Raw genomic sequence first — 22894 nt, 5'->3', positions numbered from 1 at the left:
GGGTGGTGACTGGTCAGAGACACAGTCAGACTGGCTGCCACTGCTGCCGCATGCAGTGTGCACTGGGAGTGACTGTGAGACTCACCAGTCACAGCCCCGCTTCTAGCTTTCCCACGATAATTAAGCACAGGAAAACTACAAGCGTGGCTGTGACTGGTGAGTCGGACACTCAATCCACCCGCACCCACCCCGCCTGGTCTCTGTACATGAGGTCAGGACCAGGTGACTCACACGTTACTAGTCCCGGCACAGACCCAATGACGGTCTGTGTGTCTCTGACTGAGGTCACCCCAGTCAGAGACCGTTGGCAACCCTGCTCCCCGGACACAACTCTACTATAAGCGCTGTGCTCGGGGAAGCCATTGACAGTACTGTCCATATATGGACAGTGACGTCAGTAGCTAATCCTTGTGCGGAATCCCCGTTGCCAACTCTGGCAGGGGATTCCACTCATAAATGGACAGTACCGTCAAGGGCTTCCCCGAGCACAGCGCTTAAAGTAGCACTGTGCCCGGGGAGCCCTCGGTGAGCGGAGGAGCTCCCTCTGCTCCTCCGCTATGAACTAATTCTGAAGCAGGGAGCTGATGGTTCCCTGCTTCAGAATTAGTTTGTCAGCGGGACATACCCCCGGCTGCTCGGGACAGCGGGACACCGCCCGGAATCCGGGACTGTCCCGATGAATCCGGGACGGTTGGGAGGTATGTTATAGGCAATACCAATAGCTGTGTTTGCAGTGATCTTATAAATGTTCGGAGGTTCCGTCACTACGCAGCACACAGCGATATTCTTGCCATCAAAATGACTAAAACCACAACAGACCCCGTTATAAGTCAACAGGGTCCATCAGTTGCCATTTGGATCCGCCGTATCCGGAAGTGTCTTGGCTTCTATTATTAGGAGTAGCCATGATACCAGTTTGAGCAGTCTAAGGGTATGTTCACACGCCCTATTTACGGATGTAATTCGGGCATTTTTACACCTCGAATTACGTCCAAAAATACGGCTCCAAACCGCCGGCAAACATCTGCCCATTGAAATTAATGGGGTTAGGATGTTTTGTGCACACAGGCCCTCGTCAAAGAACTGCATGTGATGATGCATTGACATCATTGAAAAACAGCTCCAATTACGTCCGTAATTGACACCGCAAAAAACGAGAGTACGAGCAATTACATCTGAAATTCAGGAGCTGTTTTCGCCTGAAAACAGCTCCGTAATTTCAAACAATTGGCGTTGCCGTGTGAACATACCCTTAGGGTATGTGCACACGACCTCTTTTCAGACGTAATGGAGGCATTTTACGCCTCTAATTACACCTAAAAAGACAGCTCCAATACGTCGGCAAGCATCTGCTCATTGCTTGCAATGGGTCTTACGATGTTCTGTGCAGACGAGCTGTCATTTTACGCGTCGCTGTCAAAAGACGGCGCATAAAATTACAGCTGCGTCAAAGAAGTGCAGGACACTTCTTGGGATGTAATTGGAGTCGTTTTTCATTGATTCCAATGAAGAACAGCTCCAATTATGTCCGTAAAAGACGCCGCAAAAAACGCGAGTACATGCAATTACGTCTGAAATTCAGGAGCTGTTTTCTCCTGAAAACAGCTCCGTAATTTCAGACGTAATTGGCGTTGTCGTGTGCACATACCCTTAGGCCTTGTTCACATGGCGCTCAAAAAAAACGATGTGTAAACATGTAAAAAACGCTAGCGTTTTTGTAAAGCGCTTTTTAAAATACAGACCTTTTATACGCGTTTTAGTTGCGTTTTTTCACGAGTTTTGTGCACGTTTTTGGTGTGTTTTTTTTGGGTGTAATTAAGACTCCCATTGACTATGAGAAAAAGGCACATTTTTGCCACGTTTTACGCGCAAAAAATTGACCTGATGCTCCTTTTTTACACTATGCATCTTTTAAACACGCGCGCGAAAAAAAAAAACCCTTCGTATCACTACAATGCGTTTTCCCATTGATGTCAAATGGGATGTCATTGATGTCAATGGGAGGCTTAAAGAATGCGTTTTTGTTGCATAAAACGCGCCAAAAACGCTTCAAATACACGCCGTGTGAACAAGCCCTAAATGACCTTTTGATATATTGTCAATGTCAATATGTAATATATTTGTATCTAGTTTAATCTACTCACTATTTACTACTGCACCCTTTATACAAGCTTTCATTAATATAACTTCTGCCGTCACTACAACTCCCAGCTGCCCTAGGGTTGTGTCCCTCTCACTGCATGCCATGTTGCTAATGCAATGGGGAAAACCAATTGGAGGAGAGCATACAGCAGGGAGGCGTGGCTTTGCAGCCAGGAGGGGTGTGGCCAGCAGCTACAATGTTGCCAGTACTGTCTATAGGAAGAGTCTGTGATTCAGCACCTGGAGAGGATATCCTGAGAACCAGCCTGCAATGGGTGGACAGGAACCCCCCTGAGACCACCCAGAAGGAGGCCGCACATGTCTGGAGGATGACTAGGAGCTGCCCCCACACAGCAGACATGTTCAGTCCTGCTACTCCTGTGAACTCCCAGAGTAAGTGACTGGTTACCACAAGTTACTGTGCTGTATTGCATTCAGGGTGTTGTAGCTAGTCATCCTTGACTTTCTTGGACTTGTAGTTCTACTGGATCAAGTTCCCCCTGCTTGACAGGGTCTGTCTTTCTGTTAGCTGAAGAGGCAATAGACTCATTTACAGCCGCAGGTGTGCGACATTACCTGAGGCAGCCATTACATTGTGGACTGATATAACTTGTTTGCACCATTGCAGTGTAACTTCCGTTTATCTCTCAGTACTGCCCCCTCATGCACACGTCAGTATTGCCCCCTCATGCACACGTCAGTATTGTGGTCTGTATTTTGCTTCAGTATTTGCAAGGCAAAACCAGGAGTGGAAAATAAACAGAGAAAACCTATAATGGAAAGCTCTGCTTCTCTTCCGTGTTTTGGACCCACTCCTGGTTTTGGCTTCCAAATACTGAAGCAAAATACTGACCAGAATACTGACATGTGCATGAGGCCCAATGGTCAACATCTGCGGCAATGTGTCCTCACCGAGGACTGAGGTAAATTTATGCTGCAGCCATATTTGTTAGTCAGTTGTGGATTTCCCGACTTATTCCTCTGACGTATCACTGTATAGGCATACAATACATCGCCCATAGGTTCCCATGTTAAAAGAAAAACCTATAACGCGCGTTATACTTTTTATTTTTACTGGATGCCTCAGTATGGCCGTTCAGTCGAATACGATATTACATATAGTGGAAAAAAGGTGTACTGGCCCAATGGATGTCAAAAAGACTCGCTTGGCATCCGTCGGGTGTGTGGCCCTATGATTACGTCTGGAGTAGTGTGAAAAGTCCCTAAAGGAAACATGTGAGATGTGTTATTCCCATTAGTTTAGAGCGGTGTTCTCAAACTGTGGCTCTCCAGCTGTTACAAAACTACAACTCCCAGCATGCTGGCTGTCAGGGCATTCTGGGAGTGTTAGTTCTGCAACAGTTGGAGGAACACTGTTCTAGAGAGTTCTCACTATGGGCCTCACATCAAAGCTCTCTATAGTAAATCTGGCCTTGTTGCCTAGAGCAACCAATTTATTGAACTGCGATGACGAAATGATATGCACAACAAGGCCAGTGTTACTGTTGGACAGTTTTGATAAATGAAGCGCCATTGTTTATATTTATACTGGTGTCTAGGGGGTTAAATTCTGTGTTGGACGCAGGATGTGCGCTTTGGAAAGCGTCGCCATTGCACTTGTTTTCTCGCCATGCCTGGCTGGTGTTGTGATATTCTACCATCGCCAGTAAAAGCTGCATGTCGTTTTACAGTTCTTCATCTTTGTATATGTTTGTATCACTTGTTCGCTACTACTCGGTTTTAAGATTTTTCATTTTTTCGTGTCCCGATTTTCACTTGGTTAACAAAGCTTGGGCAGTAGTTTCCATCGTCATGTGACCCACACAACACCCAGGTCACGGAGGTCGCTAATATACGGGTGTTAAATTGAAATTCAGAAAATGTATTTAAATATTATCTGCTTTAGCCAATTAGACATGTTCACTACACCAGGGGGAGCGGACACAGCGCTGACTTGTGAACTTGTTCACACGGGCGCTCAGGGGGTTTCTGTCATTTTTGACAGAAAAAATATAGTCGCCTGCAGCGCTATCCTTGCCGTCCAAATGACGAGCCACAACGGACCCTTATTGTAAGTCTGTGGGGTCAGTCAGCGACCGCTCGGATCTGTCACAACGTCATGGCTTTCGTTATAAATGGAAGCCATGACAATGGTGAACAGAGCCTTTATATAAGTAGAAGGAATGAAGCAAGCCAGTCAAAGTCTGAGCATTGAGGATCTTGTCAAAATATTGCAGGACGTCTATAAAATTCACTGCAACTATCAATGCATCTGTGTATATAATAAATGAAGGCGTTTTCCCCAAAAAAAAACATTGATCGCTTATGTTTATGATCGCAACAGAATGAAGAAGCCATGGCGCTCTTTATATTGCTATGGCCATTTTACTGTTTGTCCGTGAATGCGGCTATGCCCGGCACTGCATCTCCGTCGTATTTACCCATTAAACAACAACTGCCCACCACAGTATACCACTACTCTGCTTGCACTATTGTTTATAAGGGCTCATTCAGACTAGCGTAAAACTCGTCCGTGTGCTGTGCGTGAAAATCACGCACATCACACTGACCCATTGATTTCAATGGAGCCATTCACACATGCAGGAGTTTTCACGCAGCGAGTGTCCGTTGCGTAAAACTCACTTCATGTCCTATATTGGAGCGTGTTTCACGCACCTATCGCCCATTGAAGTCTATGGGTGCGTGAAAGCACACGCACAGCACACGGATGCACACACGGTGATTTACGCATCAATTCAATTGAAAATAATAATTTAAAAAAAATGTGCTTTGCGAGTGCGTGAATAACGCATGCCCCTCGCAAAGCACACTGATGCATAACGGACCAGATTCACGCGCGTGAATCTGATACGCTCGTGTGAATGTAGCCTAAGGGCGGATTTACACGAACGTGTAATAAGTCCGTGCAACGCGCTTGCTTTTCACGCGCATTGCACGGACCTATGCTAGTCTAATGGGGAAAATGCAGACTGTCGGTGATTTTTGCGCAGCGTGAGTCCGCTGCGTAAAACTCACGACAGGTCCTATATTTCTGCGTTTTCACGCATCACGCACCCATTGAAGTCGGACTTGCGTGATTTGCGCAACAGGAGGCAAACTATGATTGCAAACAGAAAAGCACCACGTGCATTTCTGTTTCAAACATACAAACAGAGTGTCATAATGATGGCGGCTGCGCGAAAAGCACACAGCTGCGCACCATATGATCATGACACACAGAGCGGTTAAGTGCCTTTTGCGCATGCAAAACGTCGTGTTTTTTGCGTGCGCAAAACGCACACGCTCGTGTAAATCCGCCCTCAGGGTTACTCAACTGACGTTGTTATATAAGCGTGTGTGGGTAGTGTATAGCAGCATTATTTACATGTACTATATGGTGGCATTCAGAGGTGTAATTTGAAGCTCCAGGGCCCTCCAGTTCCCCCGTGCCACTTATATTATTGCTGTGTTTTTATGTAGCAGAGGGGCCTTTGGGCCGCCTCATTCACAAGGGCCATTGTGAGACTGCTACCTCTGTACCCCCACAGCTACGTTCACTTTAGATGTGTACAGTATGGCAGCAGTATTTATGTACACTCCGTGTCGGACTGGAGTACCTTGGGTCCACCAGAGGAAATAATTATTTGGGCCCACCTCCGACTGATTAGAAATAATGTGACCACTCTTAATCGTGTAGTAAAACGTGTGTGGTAAACAAAGACCAATATTGCTACTATATAGTGACAGATACCAGTCCTACACAGGCGCTCTGCAGACCATATAAGTTAATACAGTACAGTGAAATCCAGTCACTCACAGGTGTCGTCTTCTTAGGTTGTATTTGTTCACTTTCTCTTTTCTTCTTCATCTGGCCCAGAACGCCATGACGACGACTTCCAGTCACGACTCATTTCTGCAGAATTTGCAACACAAATATGTTTGGCTCCTCGCTTTTCCAGCATCCTCCCACCTATTCCCCAACCCTCTACAAAGGCAAAAAGGTTTGTCACAGATGTATGAGCATTGTTGTCAGTTTAGGTCAATCCCTGCTTGTTAGGCCTCATTCACATCTGTGTTGGAGGTTCTGTTAGGAACCTCCGTCACAGATCGGGTTGAAAATACCGGAAACCATAGCGCAGCATGCTGCACTGTTGTCTCTGATAAGACCACAGACACTCCAATGGAGCCCATTTAAGTCAGTAGGTTCAGTTGGCCACCGGTGGTGTCCTCCATACAATGGTGCCTCTGGTATTTCTGTTGTTCGGCTTCTCCGACAGAGCAGAACAAAGAAAACACCAACGTGAACCCAGCCTTCGCAAGATCTTCCAAAAATAACCTGATCACAGGGTGTCCTGCTACTGAAAGCCCCTTCAATCATCTGTAATCAGTGGAGCTACCTTGTAGGAAATGTTAAATTCTCGTGCAGTGCCCCCACAGGAAAAAAGAAGCATTTGTTCCTGTAAGGTTCCAGGTCTTCCAGTGAGAGATATTCTATATGTAGCCTCTCTCCGTTCTGGGTACTCAATGGAGGTCCAAAATGATAATTTACTCACCCTGATATGGTGTTTGAAATGGGTTTTCTAAACCAGGGAAATTCCTTTTTATTTTGGTTTCTATCAGAAGAGAAAATTAATAAAAAAAATTATAAAAAATATTTAGACAAACCTTAATTAAAAATTAGATTGCCATTAAAATACTGCATCTAGGGACTGTATGCCTATTCTGATGCATTATTGTTGAACAATTTACTGTAATACACTGTCATTATTTACTCTAAAGTTAAAAGATTGCAAGCAACAAAAGGCTTTATATTTACTGCTATTACCGTCATAGAAAATGTGCCTGAAATGGAATTCAGCCTAGTGTTTTACTGGTAAAATTACAGCTATTTGCTTACAGAAAGATCTATTTGTTTCTAACTGCAGTCGGATAATTTTTTTAAATCTAGAAATACAGTTTCTTCCAATACCAACTCTCTACAGGGAACAGGTAGGTAATTGGATATTTACTCACAAACTGGCACAAAAATATATCAAGCTGCAAAATCGTCACTAGAGTGCATGGAAAACCTTGAATTATCTGATTGTATGTGTGTATAGTACAGCTATTCATTTAGCACTTCCTAAGCCTGGAAATGTTTTATGCACTAGATATATAAATATTATTTTCTACCAGTCATCCAAAAATTGCATATTTCATAAATAGACATTATATGAAGTCATGGACTGGTTTGTTTTTGTTTTTTTTATGGGGAATAAATCACGTGTTTAAATGAAAACAAACGTATAAAGGAACTGCACTGGCGCTAGTAATAGAAGTACCAGCTTTAAATATAATTATATGATAATAATCATATGATGATGATGATTTATATGATGATAATAATCTTTATATAGAGCCAACATATTCTGCAGCACTTTACAGTTCAGAGGGAACATATACAGACAATATCAGACATTAAAGTGACAAAACGAATTTATAATTTAAACAAGAGTGGGGACCCTGCTCGCAAGAGCTTACCTTCTTATAAAGGGGATGTCCAGAATTAGGCTAGATTCACACGAGCGTATGAAAACTCGGACGTGAAAAACTACAGTTTTTCACATCCGAGGTGCATCCATGCCGCACCCCTGCGGGATGCGTTATCACACATCCCCCATAGACTAGAGTCTATGGAGGGATGCGTGATGCGCAAAAAAATAGGACATGTCCTATTTTTTAACGAACCCATCACACGGTCCGTTGAAACAACGGCCGTGTGAATGGCCCCATTGAATGTCCGTGTGACGGCCGTTGTTTTAACGACCGTCACACGGACCTAATCAACATTTGCGTGAATAAGGCCTTCGAGAAAGCTCAGTTTGCAGGAATCTATTATCTGCAAATTGTATTTGTTCTAGGGAATAGGCCAGCCACCTAGCAATATCTTTTAGGTTCCGGCGGCCGCCTTCCGAATGTGCCGTTGGACTGAAATGTATCCGCTCTGCTACCCGTAGCAGTGTGGTCACGTGAGGTACTCCAGTGTGCGCACGCGGGATTACCTCAGAATTTCTCAGAGAGGCTCGGTGGAAAGACCTCGTTCCTAGAAACATCTGCAATATTGCATACCCGAAAGGATAAATGTACTTTGTAAGCTGAATCCCATTTTCAAACTGAATTTGGATATTTCAACATAAGTGTTTAGCTATTCCGTCATAACTAAATATCTCTACTGCTTTATTATTATTTATTTTTTTAACCGAGTTCCTAGATCGGGTTTTCTGATCGACCAAATTGGGCTGTCTCTCAAGGCATCATTTCTTGACCTCCGAAGTAGACGTCTCTTCCAAATACTTCGGATTCCTGGCAGCACCTATAATAAAGCGCAAAATTCGCTTTACTTAAGAGAGACCAGGAAAATAACATTTTGGGTTGGAAGGGTGGGCGCTGTTGCTAGGTGGCTGGCCTATTCCCTAGAACACATACAGTTTGCAGATCATAGATTCCTGCAAACTGAGATTTGTTCTTCGATAGGCAGCCACCTAGCACCAGCTATTGGGTAGTAGAGCACACACCTAGAAGTAGCTCTCATAACTCTTATCTGATCTATGAAAGAGGGTCTCCAGTAGTGTTTAATGAAGGTCCTCTCAGATGGCCATCTAGCTGCCCTAAGGATGGAATCCAAAGGAATTCCTCTAGCCACTGCTCTGGAAGAAGCAGCGCTTCTAATCGAATGCGCTTTGAAGATACTTGTCTATCCCTGCGCTTCGCATGCCAAAAAGTATTCAATCGCTGATGGTATTGGCTGGGGCCCTTCTAACTGGTTGTCTGGAAGTTATAAGTTAGTAATGTCTCCCCGCAATGGGCATGTTTTGTCCAGATAGGATTTTAACAGTGTCACAACACAGAGGGATGAGTCCGCCACGTCTTCTAAAAGATACATTTCTATAGGACTCTTGTCCATATGTGAAGTCTTGGTTCTACCCTTTAAAATAATGTGGTTGTCACGAAGGGTCTGTGGATCCACTGGGCCGTACCGCCTTGGCGGTAAGGCAGTTGGCCAACAGGGCGCAGTTCAATGTCTATAGTTCGTATAGGTACCTGTGGCAGCTCGGACTGCAGTAAGGCAGGCTCGACTGGGACTAGGCAGCAGGTAGACATCAGGCAAGGTGAAGCAGGTCAGATGTGGGATACAGCAAGATACGACTTTGGCACAGCACCGTGCTCGACCAGGATAGTATGGAATGCAGGGAACAGGAACAGACTAGGAGGCCATCACCTAGACAAACTTGGGAAACATCAACAACGCTCAGGCATAGAAGCAGGGGACTGGAGCCCTCTTATAGTCCACGGTACCCACGGGTTCAAGTTCATCAGAAGTCCAGTGCACGCGCTGCCCCTTTAAGAGCGGGCATGAGCGTGCGCACGCACCCTATGGGATACGGCTGAGGTGAGTGGACGCGGAGGAGGAGGCTGGGGCCAGCGCTTGCCGACTCGTGGCAGCGGCTGTGAGGAGATTGGAGCTGACGGCCCGCAGCCATGGACATTACAGTGGTAACCTCTGGGAGTCTGAGAGCCATGGATCCACTAAATGGATCAAAGTAAACTCCATTGGCCTAGCAGCCATAGAAAGAACTAGACGACAAGCTAACTTGATACCAACCCGTCGTAATGACATACTGGAATCACATAGTTGGCTTAAATATGGCAAAAGAAGCTCTATATCCCAAGTACTTGAGTACTTTGAGATAATGGGTCTGGATGCTACAGCCCCTTTCAAAAATCCTAAGTATATCCTATTCTCCATCAGATTAGGAATAACGACATTCAGAGCCAAACCTATTAATTTTAACTTGTTGGAATCTAAACCTGAATTAAATATTGAATTCAGGATTTCTATTGCTGCCCACATCTGAAGGTTTACGAACTTCTCTATATGTTTTTCTCCAAGCCTGGAACTCTGATATAATGGCTTGATGTCTGTTACGTGTCCTTTCTCTCAAGGTCCAATTAATTTGATTGTTTGCCTGTGCTGAAAACTCTAGAAATTAGAACAGCTGACACTCGCAGCTATGCACATTAGTTGTGGTAGCTGCAATATCAGGTCCATTGGACCCTGGAAACACTGTACTGTCATCTCCAATGGGAGCTTTTCCTTTTATTGTCAGAGTGTAGTTTGGGGTACCAGGGTTTCAATGGCCATACAGGGTACACTAATATTAATTGTGCCATACACTCCTCTTAACTTTTGAAGCGTTTGTGGCAGCAGAGTAGGGGGAGGGAAAGAGCAGCAACCCAGGGGAGCGTGTGTTGAGAGGAAGGGAGTCTTGGTACACGGCTGGCTGTAGTCTACGGTGTAGCCAGTTCCTAGGGACTCTATCTTCTCCTCCCCCACTCTTAGGCTGGTACAGTGATAGGGGGGCTGCACTGATGATGGTGGTAGTGGTCCATCCCCCTGGGCAACACCCGATGCAATATAGCGTCTCTGGCCGGTGTTGAGTGGGGTGCCCGTGATGGTGCAGTGCAGGGACCAGAGAACACGGATGGATGATACAACTCATGTTTACTGCAGAATTCAAATATGTACAATACGTCCAAGATGGAGGCACAGTTCTTACGGTCCACTTCAGCCAATAGGGAAATGAAGGTGACTAGTTGGTTACCGTTTGCACTTTAAATTGATCTAGCACTCCTGTCCATTTCGGTGTGTCTAGTTCCACAGACCAAACCTTGAGAAGCATACAGTTTAACCCCTTCCCGCAAAACGTTGTGTCTGGTACGTCGTAGTGCAGGGGGAGGGAATTAAGGCCCCCGGGACTGCCTTCACTCTGCCTCTGCTAAGCCCTGCCTGTGCTTAATAGGGCTTAACAGATGCCTGTAAAAATGACAAAATACTGCAATACGTTAGTATTGCAGTGTATTCTAACAGCGATCTAATGATCTCTGGTTCAAGTCCCCTAGAGGGACTAATGTAATGTGTAAAAATAAGTGGAATAAAGTTTTAGTAGTGAAAAAGTATATATATATTAAAAGTAAAAAAAAAAAACACTCTTCCCATTATTCCTTTAAAGTAATGTAAAAAAAAAGTTACAAAAATTAGTATCGCTGCGTCCGTGAGAGTCATAACTATTAGACTATAGCATTACTTAATGCACAGAGTGAACGCCATAAAAAATCATTTAAAACACCAAAATCTTTGTTTTTTGGTCAACACCGTTCCCAAAAAAATAAATATTTATGTACCAAAAAATACTGATAAAAACTACAGCTCATCCCCCAAAAAATGAGCCGTCACACCTCTCAATCAATGACCAAATTAAAATTTTATTGCTCTCAGAATGTGGCGACACAAATCAAACTTTTCCTTTAAAAGTAGTAAAATATAAAAAAAACTATATAAATTTGGTATCACCGTAATCGTATTCAGCCACAGAATAAAGTTTTTTGTTTTTACCACACGGTGAAAGCTGTAAAAACAAATAAGGAATTGCAGTTTTTTCCAATTTTGCCCGCAATAATTTTTTTCAGTTTTCCAATACATTATATGGTACTTTAAATCCTACCAATAGAACTACAAACTCCTCCCACAAAAAAATAAGCCCTCACACCACCCTATTGACGGAAAAATAAAAAAGTTATGGCTTTTGGAAGGCGGGGTGGAAAAAATAAAAATGAAAAACGGCTGCGGCGGGAAGGAGTTAAGGTCGCAGACGCAGCTGGACCTTTGTGCTTAATGCTGAGGGAAAGAGTGACGAGTTACATGAATAGTATTAACACCCTCCTCTCCTCCAAACTAGCTCTATCAAAGCCATTAGCAGGGCAGTTCTCCTTATTGGTCAGTCCTTTAACACCTTCCCGACATTTGCATAAGTATACGTCATGGAAAACCAGTGCTTCCCGCAAATTGTTGTATACTTACGACAAATGGCTGGAACCGGCTTAAATGCAGCTTAACCCCTTAAATGCAGCGGTCAAAAGCGTTCGCTACATTTAATGTGTTTGCAGCTCATCGGCATCCCAGCAATGAAATTGCCGGGGTGCTGGTGGCTGCAACGTCAACTGGAGGCCTAATAGTGGCCTCCTGGTCTGCCTAGTACGGAAACCTAAAATGCTTCCATAGCTGTCTGCAAGATGGCTCAGGAGATGAGCCGGCGTCATCAGCTGTGGGTGTCAGCTGTATGTTACAACTGACATCCACCTGTAACGACAGGAACCGGAGCTAGCTCCAATCCCTGCCATTAACCCCTTTGATGCAGCGATCGAAAGCGATCGCTGCATCTTAGCAGTTGGCAGCAGATCGGCAGCTCTGCCCTGCAATCGTAGGGCCGCCAACTGCTGCTATGGCAACAGGAGGCCTAACAATGGCTTCCTGCTCTGCCATTACGGAAGCCGATTAGGCCCCGCACATAGGCGAAGCCTAATCTTCTTTCTTTCCGTGAATAACTGACAGATCTAATACATTGCACTACCTAGGTAGTGCGATGTATTAGAAAAAATCTGACAGTTGGACCTTCAAGTCCCCTAGTGGGACTAAAGAAAAGTGGAGAAAGAAAAATGTGTAAAAATCATAATAAAAGTTTCAAGTAATAAAACACAATTGCCCTTTTTCCCTTATCAAGTCCTTTTATTATTGGAAAAAAAAATAAACCATACATATTTGGTATAGCCGCGACCGTAACAGCCTGACCTATAAAAATATTATGTTATTCCATGTGGTAAAAGCCGTAATAAAAAAAACAAAAACATAAAAAACAATGCCATGTCGTTTCTGTTGTTTGGTCACTTTGCCCTGCAATAAATTTAAATAAAAAGTGATCAAAAAGTCGCATGTATTGTAGTGATCCTGTCCCCTCACACCTCCTCCAGTCCCTCTCCCCAGCTGTCACTAGTCACCTGACTAAAATATTTAACCTCTCTCTTTCCTCTGGTATCTTTCCCTCCGCTTTTAAACATGCCATTATAAACCCATTACTGAAAAAACCAACTCTTGACCCATCCAGCGCTGCTAACTACCGACCAGTCTCTAATCTGCCCTTCATCTCCAAACTCCTGGAACGCTTGGTCTACTCTCGCCTTATCGGCTATCTCTCTGCTAACTCCATTCTTGACCCCTTACAATCTGGTTTCCGCACTCTACACTCCACAGAAACTGCCCTTACTAAAGTCTCAAATGATCTCTTGGCAGCTAAATCGGACGGTAAATCCTCTCTCCTGATTCTTTTGGATCTCTCTGCAGCCTTTGACACTGTAGACCACAAACTCCTACTTAACATGCTCCACTCTATTGGCCTCAAGAACGCGGCTCTCTCTTGGTTTTCCTCCTATCTCTCTGACCGCTCGTTCAGTGTGTCATTTGCTGGTTCCACCTCTTCTCATCTTCCCCTTGCTATCGGGGTTCCTCAGGGATCAGTCCTAGGTCCGCTGCTCTTTTCTCTCTACACAGCTCCTATTGGACAAACCATCAGCAGATTTGGCTTCCAGTACCATCTCTACGCTGATGACACCCAATTATATACCTCTTCCCGTGACATCACCCCTGCTCTAATACAGAACACCAGTGATTGTCTGTCCGCTGTCTCTAACATCATGTCCTCTCTATCTGAAACTGAATCTTTCTAAAACTGAGCTCCTTGTGTTCCCACCATCTACTAACCTCCCTAAACCTGATGTCTCCATCTCTGTGTGTGGCACTACCATCACTCCTAAGCAGCACGCCCGCTGTCTCTGGGTTATTTTTGACTCAGATCTTTCCTTTACTCCTCACATACAATCACTTTCACGCTCCTGTCATTTTCACCTCAAAAACATCTCCAGAATCCGCTCTTTTCTTACGGAGGAAACCGCCAAAACTCTCATTGTTGCTCTGATTCACTCTCGTCTTGACTACTGTAACTCATTACTAGTCTTCCCCCTCACTCAACTCTCCCCTCTCCAATCTATCCTCAATGCAGCAGCCAGGTTCATCTTTATGACCAACCGCTACACCAACGCCTCTAATCTGTGCCAGTCACTGCACTGGTTGCCCATCCACTTCCGAATAAAATTCAAACTTATTACTCTCACCCACAAAGCTTTCCACAGTGCTGCACCTCCTTACATCTCCTCCCTCATCTCTGTCTACCACCCTACTCGGGCTCTACGTTCTGCCAACGACCTTAGATTAAAATCCTCCATAATCCGAACCTCCCACTCCCGTCTCCAAGATTTCTCTCATGCTGCACCCATCCTCTGGAATGCGCTACCCCAGACAATCCGATTAATTCCCAATATCCACAGTTTTCAACGTGCCCTGAAAACACATCTATTTAGACAGGCCTATAACATTCCCTAATCTGACTCCTTTCCATGGCCCTCCTTTTAGATTAGTCATCAGAATAAGATTCCCTCACACTCCTTCTCTTCATGTCCGCCATACACGGATACTGGCTGGTGACCGGCTCATGCAGCTTTATGTTACCACCCCATGTGTATAAAAATGGCCGGACCATTGTACAGAACAAACACTGTTACACTTTGTGTCTCCTTTATCTCCTCATAGATTGTAAGCTCTTGCGAGCAGGGTCCTCACTCTCCATGTTTGAACTGTAAATGATCTTTGTCACTATGTAATGTCTGATATTGTTTGTTTCATGTCCCCTCTAAATTGTAAAGTGCTGCGTAATATGTTGGCGCTATATAAATAAAGATTATTATTATTCTTATTATAGCTCGTCTCGCAAAAAACAAGCCCTCATACAGCTCTGTTAACGAAAAAATTAAAACGTTCTGGTTCTCACAACAGAAAAAATACATTCTTTTTACAAAAATAATTTTATTGTGCAAAAAGTTGTAAAACATAAAAAAAGTGGTATAAATTTGGTATTGTCTGAATCGTACTGACCCGCAGAGTAAGGTTAACATGTAATTTACAACACATGGTGAACGCTGTATTAAAAAAAAATAACTTTGCAAGAATTGCTGTTTTTGGTCACCTTGCCGCTCAAAAAATAGGATAAAAAGTGATAAAAAAACAGCCCTCATACCACTACGTCTATCAAAAAATAAGGGTAGTTACGGCTCCAATAAGTCAGGAAATAAAAAATATGCAGTTGTGCAGCCTGATTGGAACATTTCTTCGGTTTCAAGAAGCGATTTATCAAGGCCCTAAAATTAGGGAACCAGGAAGGGTAGGGCCAAAACATATCTGCTGGAAGCGAGGGTGCCATATTATACCAGGACAACTCTTTCCCAGTAAAATTCCTCAAACTGCAGAGGTGCGGAGTGTGGACCAAAAGGAGGATAAGAAAGGACACCATTTATCCGTGCGACACTGGCCTGTGCTGAAAGGATTGCTTTACGGTGTAACAAATATCTATGGATTATTATTTTTTTACCCCATTATTATACCTACTGACCATACCCCTGATGTACTCCGCACAGCTTACATGTACCCCCACATTATAAACTGAAATACCAGTAAAACTCCAAACAAAACTACTACCAAGCAAAATCCATGCTCCAAAAGCAGACTGTCGCTCCCTCCCTTGTGAACTCTACAGTGTGCCCAAACAGCAGTTTATGACCACGTATGGGGTATTGCCGTACCCAGTAGAACCCTTTTAACAATTTTTGGGGGGTGCGTCTCCAGTGGTACAAGCTGGGCATGAAATATTTGCCACTGAAATGGTATATCTAGGGAAAAAATAAATTTTTTACTTTGCATCATCCGTAACGCAATCCTTTATGGAAAAGACCTGTGGGTGAAAATGCTCACTACACCCCTTAATAAATGCCTTGAGGGGCGTAGTTTCCAAAATGGGGTCACTTCTCAAGGGTTTCTTATTATTTCACATCAGAGCCCTCCAATTGTGAACCAATACTTTATATGTCGCCAAATTAGGCCTCAACTTCGCATTGTACTTTTTCACTCCTAAGCCTGGTCGAATGTCCAGGTAAAATATTAGGGCCACGTGTATGGTGTTTCTAAAACTGGAAAACACAGCATAATAATTAGAGAGCTGTCTTGTTATGGTGGCACAAGCTGGGCACCTCATATTGGCATATCTATGGAAAAAATCCCATTTTCACTCTGCAACATCGAGTGCACACTAATTTCTGAAAAACACCTGCGGGGTTAACATGCTTACTACACCCCTACCACTAGGGGTGTAGTTTCCAAAATTGGATCAGTACTGGGGGGGGGGGTGTTCTACTGTTTTGGCACTACAAGAGCCCATCAAACCTGACATGGTGCCTAAAATATTTTCTAATAAAAAGGAGGCCCAAAATCCTCTGTGCTCCTTTGCTTCTGAGGCCGGTGTTTAGGATACTAGGACCACATGTGGTATGTTTATAAAAACTTCAGAATCTGGGCAATAAATATTGAGCTGCATTTATCTGGTACAACTTTCTGTGTTACAAAAAAAATGGATTAAAAATTTATTTCTGCAAAAAAATGACATTTCATCTCTACTTTGCTTTAATTCCTGTAAAAAAGTCTAAAACGTTAAGAAGCTTTCTAAATGCTGTTTTGAATACCTTGAGGGGTGACATTTTTAAAATGGGGTGACTTAGTGGGGGTTTCTAATATATAAGACCCACAAAGCCACTTCACAACTGAACTGGTCCATGAAAAAAATTGCCTTTTGAAATTTTCTTGAAAATGTGAGAAATTGCTGCTAAAGTTGTAAGCCTTGTGATCTCCTAGAAAAATAAAAGGATGTTCAAAAAATTCTGCCAATCTAAAGTAGACATATGGGGGATGTTAATTAGCAACAATTTTGTGTGGTATAACTGCATGTCTTACAAACAGATACATTGAAATATTTTAAAAAAATGCTAATTTTTGAAATTTTTCGCAAAATTTTGGGGTTTTCAACAATTAAATACTGAATGTATCGATCAAATTTTGTCAGTAACAAAGTCCAATGTGTCACGAGAAAACAGTCTCAGAATCGCTTGGATAGGTAAAAGCATTCCAGAGTTATTACCACATAAAGTGAAACATGTCAGATTTGAAAAATGAGGCTCTGTCAGGAAGGTCAAAAGTTGCCAAAGCGGGAAGGGGTTAATTGCATAACTAACACAAGGAGAGTTTGCTGCTTAACGTCTGCAGGCATGTCTGATTTAAAAACCATGAATATCCCAATAAGGATATTTATTTGGCCCTGAATTCATTCAGGAGGTGAAGGGACGTGTTAGGGTATGTTCATACGCTTAACAAAAAACATCTGAAAAAAACTGAGCTGATTTCAGAGAAAACAGCCTTTGATTTTCAGGCATTTTTGAAGCGGAGAATGAAATTTGGAGCTTCTTTTGAGGCTTCTTTTCAGACATTTTTTGAGGCATTTTTTGAGGCGTTTTTCATAGAGTTCAATGGAATATCCGCTCCAAAAAAACGCCTCAAGAAGTGACATGCTACTTCTTTTTACGGAGCGTCTTTTTACGCTCCGTTTTTTGACAGCGAAGCGTAAAATAAAGGCTAGTGGGAACAGAACATCGTAATTCCCATTGAAAGCAAAGATGTTTGTAGGCGTATTAGGGGCGTTTTTTCAGGCGTAATTCGAGGCGTAAAACGCCTCCATTACGTCTGAAAAGAGGTCGTGTGCACATACCCTTAGAGCTCCTTTGCAAATTTTAAAAGACCTGCGTATTACTTTAAACAGCCCTTTCGGTCGGACAAAAAAATTATAACAAAAGAGATACAAACTAATGTATTTCTCATTCTAAAATCCATGTTTATCAGCTTTAAACAAAAAAACTTTAAGACAAGTGCAGTATAGCTAATATGGACTGCAAGTATATTTACCACTCTGGACCATCAACGCCCATTCGCTAATGAGTCCTGTAACACCATACGTACCTAAGACAAAGACTCTGTGTGTGGTAAAGAGAGAAAAGACCACGGCGCCACATAGTGCAGTTCAGTAAGGTAGACTGATGAAGGAATGAAAAAACCATGCTCACCATATAGCCATAGGTATTGCGCAAAATAAATCCACAGGTGCTGCTGCCAGATCCAGACCGGTTTCCAAGGGTAACCGCTAGTGTATGATAGGTAGATGTGGAAAAAGGGATCTATAACGGCGCTGCTGCGTGGTCCAAGTCAATGGAAAAACGAGTAGTCTCTTCTATATTAATTGAGTATTTTATTGCGATAGCAACGCGTTTCGACGCCGAACTGGCGTCTTCATCAGGCATAAAATTTTATTTAAAACAAGCTTGTATATATACACAACCTTTTATATTAATTCAGTATTTTATTGCGATAGCAACACGTTTCGACGCCGAACTGGTGTCTTCATCAGGCATAAAATTGTATTTAAAACAAGCTTGTATATATACACAACCCTGGGTAATGATTGGCCCAGTTCAGATAGAGCAGAAATGGCAAAAAAAACGCCAAAACCTGGCGGGTCAAAGTTCATAATAATACCATGTAAAATAACAGCAATAGACAATTTGTAGTGCAATTGGACATTGTAAAAAGAGACATGTAGTTAAATAAAAAGTTAAAATTCAGAACAAGGGATATTAGGAGATGATACGTGTCAGAAAAGAGGTTGTAGCAGGTACGGGAGTGCAAACGTTTCGATATATAGAAAGTTGTATTCACAGTGCGGACGACAAGAATTTGTTTTCCCGTCTGTTGTTGATAACATTATCGTAGCAGTGTTTTGTGTTTTGTTTGTTCAATGTGTCGATTGATACAGTGAATACGGCTCTTTTAGTAAACATAGGCCGTAGTCAAGGAGATCATTACAACTACGGAGGCCGAGGAGGGCCAAAGCAAGGCAGTGAGCGCATGTGGTGGAACGCATGGTGGCACGCATGGTGGCACGCAAACCGCAAGGGGTCGCGTGAAACGTCATTGAGGAGAAGGATGAGCAAACCAGCTGCTGAGGACATGTAAGTAAGAATAGAACATTTTGATGTGTATATAGAAAAAGAGATTTCATTCAAACACACTTTACATTTAAAAGGTTTATCAACAACTAAGATTGGGTTAATGTAAAGACAATAGAGTGATCTCTTTGGGGTGTTTTTGAAAAAACTGTAAAAAGTTTATTTACTGACAATAAGTGTTGGTGTAATGACATTGATATATTTGGGAGTCGAGGTCCTTGGTATACAGATCTTTGTGGGACCATGAGATGAAAGATTGCGGGTGAATTTACACTGAGGGGCTTTTCATAGGAGTGTTGATTAATTAATGGATCTCTGGGTACCGGCGTCTAAGGGAGACAACTGAACATAGGTTAGTGGGTGTCGTATGAATATATTGTCTTTGTTGTATATTTGCTCGGTAGATTTCAATAGGAATATCATGTAGTTCTCTAGAGATGTGTATGTGCGTCTAGTGTAATACCTAGAAGGTCATAATAAAGCACAACTTAAAGGGTTGATTAATGTTAATAGGGCTAGTCCAAAGAGGACTCTGAAATGTCGTTCAGGCCTTTGGGATGTAGTGTATTCATTTTAAATATCCAAAAGTTTTCCCTTTGTTTAAATTTATTGGACCTGTTTGGGACATCTGGATGAATATGTTCAATTGGAGTGATTCTGATTTCATTAAATTGACATTTGTGTATTTGGGCAAAGTGGTGGGATACACTGTGTTTCAGAAAACCAGTGTTAACATTGAAACGATGGTTGTTAACCCGGGTTCGTAGGCATTGAGTGGTCCTGCCTATGTACTGCAGTTGACATGGGCATTCAATTAGATAGACGACATATGAGCTGCCGCAATTGAGAAATGTTCTGATTGGAAACGTTTCATTGGTGACTGAGGATGTATACGTATGTTTATTGTTGTTGATAATGTTGCAACATAGGCAACGTGGGTGGCCACATTTGTATGACCCTTTCAACTCTGAGAGGAAATTTGTGGTGGGTGTTAAACGTTTCTTGATTCTGCTAGGGGCTAAGATGTTTTTAAGGGTTAGAGACCGCCTGAAGGTGATACTAGGTTTTGCTGGAACCAGGTCTTTTAGGTATGGATCATTTTTAATGATGTGCCAATGTTTCCCTAGGATAGCTCTGATTGTTTTGCTTCCCTTGTTGTAAGTGGTGATGAAATTAGTATTATAATTCTTGTTAGGTCCAGGGTCTTTAGGGTGCGGGTTTAGGCAGGAATTTTGTGTTAATTCAGTAGCCTTATGTCTTGCACCTTTTATTAGTTTAAGAGGAAAGTGTTTATCTTTAAACCGTTTTTCAAGGACATTGCACTCTTTTTGATAATGGATGTCTGTGCTGCAGTTTTTTCGGATTCTCCTAAACTGCCCAAAAGGTATATTTTTAAGCCAAGGGCGGTAGTGGGCACTTCTAAAATCGATGTAACTGTTGACATCTACTAGTTTAAAATGTGTTTGGGTAATAAATTTGTTGCAAACGCTATCGTGGCTAATTGTGAGGTCAAGGAAGTCAATGGAGATGGGAGAGAAAGTATGTGTAAATGTTAATTCATAGTTGTTATTGTTTAGGGTCTCAATGAAATGAGAGGCTTCTTCATTACTCCCTCTCCAAACTAGAAATAAGTCGTCAATATAGCGTCTGTATAGTAGTATATTGTTTTTGAATGGATGTGTGCCATGAATGTATGTGTTTTCAAAAGCTCCCATGTAAAGGTTTGCATATGCTGGTGCAAACCGGGTGCCCATGGCGCATCCTTTCACTTGGTTGTAGAAATTGTTATTGAAGCTAAATGTGTTATGGTGAAGGATGAATTTGATGCAATTGATTAGAAAGTGGACTTGTAGCTCAGGGATTGAGGTGTTAGATGACAGGAATGAATGGGCTATTTCTATGCCTTTGTTATGAGGGATATTGCTGTACAGCGCGGTTACATCTGCTGTCAGAGAGCAAATTTGGGATGTAGAGGGGTCTATATTCAAATTGTTCAAATCTCTGATTAGTTGCGTGGAATCTTTTAAATATGATGGTAGGGTAAGTACAAGGGGTTGAAGATGAAGGTCAACAAAATGAGACAGGTTGCTGGTAAGTGAGCCTATCCCAGAAATGATCGGACGTCCTGGGGGGTCTGTGAGTGATTTGTGTATTTTTGGTAGGTGATATATAAAAGGCATGTTCGGAAACGGGACAGACAGGAATTGTTTTTCTTTTTTGGTAATTAGTCCTTCAACGGCAGCAGATTCAATGAGATTTTGGTATTTTGATATATAGGTGGATAGTGGGTTGGTGGCGAGTGTGTGGTAGAATGAGGTGTCACTTAAAATTCTCATGGTTTCACCCAGGTACTTAGTTCTATCCTGGATGACTATGCCTCCTCCCTTATCTGCCGGGCGGATGACTATGTCTACATTTTTCTGAAGGGTTTTTAATGCCCTTCTTTCATGTGGGGTCAGGTTATCTGGGTAGTGCGATGGTGTTTCAATTGACCTAAATTCGTTGTTTACCAAGGTGGAAAAGGTTTCCAACATGGGTCCTTAGTGATAAGTTGGGTAAAAGGTTGATTTGGGGTGGACTTCTACCGGGATGGCGCTGAGGGAAGAGCTGTTTGTAGGCTGTTCTGTGTTGGAACCTGGAGTGATGGTATGTTTAGTCATAGCAAAATGTCTTGTCAGGGTAAGTTTCCTTATAAATCTATTTAGGTCCATGAACAGTTTAAAGGTGTCGATTGCTGCTGTTGGGCAAAAGGAAAGGCCTCTACTTAATAGACTACATTCATGGGTGTTTAATGTATAAGATGATAGATTAAACAATTTTATTGGGGGACAAGGTTCCTCTTTTTGCTGAGGGATGGTTGTTGGTTTATTTTGGTTTTTTCCTCCTCTCCGTCCTCTAGGTCTATAGCCAATTTTCTTTTCGTATAAATTTTTTGTATCTTTGGGAAGAAGTTGGTGATCGTTTGAGCTTTTGGGCTCATAATGAATGGGATCAAGATGTCTTGGCTCATGATCGTGGGGGTTAAAGGGGGCCTGCCTAACTGTGAGGGAAGTCCTAAAAAAGATGTTGCCGCATAGGTGAAGTCTAGGGCAGAAGTGGCTAAGTTCGTGTCGGGGTTAGTGGTCGTGTACCTTTGAGGTGGATTGGAATCTTCTGATGGTTTATGAAATAAAATGTCGGGTGAAGTTAAGTTAGGGGACTGCGGAGAGTTGTGGATTGATAGTTGTAATAGGGACGAAATGCTATCCTCTATAGAGTCGTTGAAGGAAAATATGGGAGAATTGCTAGTGAGGGGCATTTCCATAGGTTCAGTGATAGAGAATAACCTAGAGAGATGGAGTTCCAAATCTGAGGATTTGAAAGCATTGATAGGTACTTGTTGGATTTTGTATACTTGAGGGCAGGGTTTGTTTATTGCCGTAATAGAGGTTATACAATTGACTAGTTTATTAGGGATGTTGTTCAAAGGGTGGTTTTTGTTCACGACAATGTCACAAGATTTTGTTTGGGAGATTGTCCCGTTAGTTAGATTGGTGTGTCTGGTCTTAGAACTGTTCCTGAAAGATCTACCATATGTGATGATTTTCTCACGTGGAGTCGTAGAGTCAGCCTGAGTCAATTTGTTCCCTTTAGGGATGATGTTGGATTCAGGCATAGTGGTATTTTTGTGGGAGCTAGGTAGGGAATTGGGTCTCCAGTCGCCAGAGGGATTGAGTGCATAGTCAGCTCGATCTCTTATCAGTTTTTTCGCTTTTTTGGAGATGAGGTCTTTTTCATAGATGGTTAATCTGTTGTTGGTGGATTTTTCTAATTTATAGAAATCACAATGGTCCTCAAACTTTTGTAGTTGATCTTTGATCATCGTGATTTCAGAAATAAGGGTGTTACT

Source organism: Rhinoderma darwinii, chromosome 8 (assembly GCF_050947455.1).
Source record: "Rhinoderma darwinii isolate aRhiDar2 chromosome 8, aRhiDar2.hap1, whole genome shotgun sequence".
In the NCBI taxonomy this organism is placed as follows: Eukaryota; Metazoa; Chordata; class Amphibia; order Anura; family Rhinodermatidae; genus Rhinoderma; species Rhinoderma darwinii.
This window is presented reverse-complemented; position numbering follows the sequence as displayed.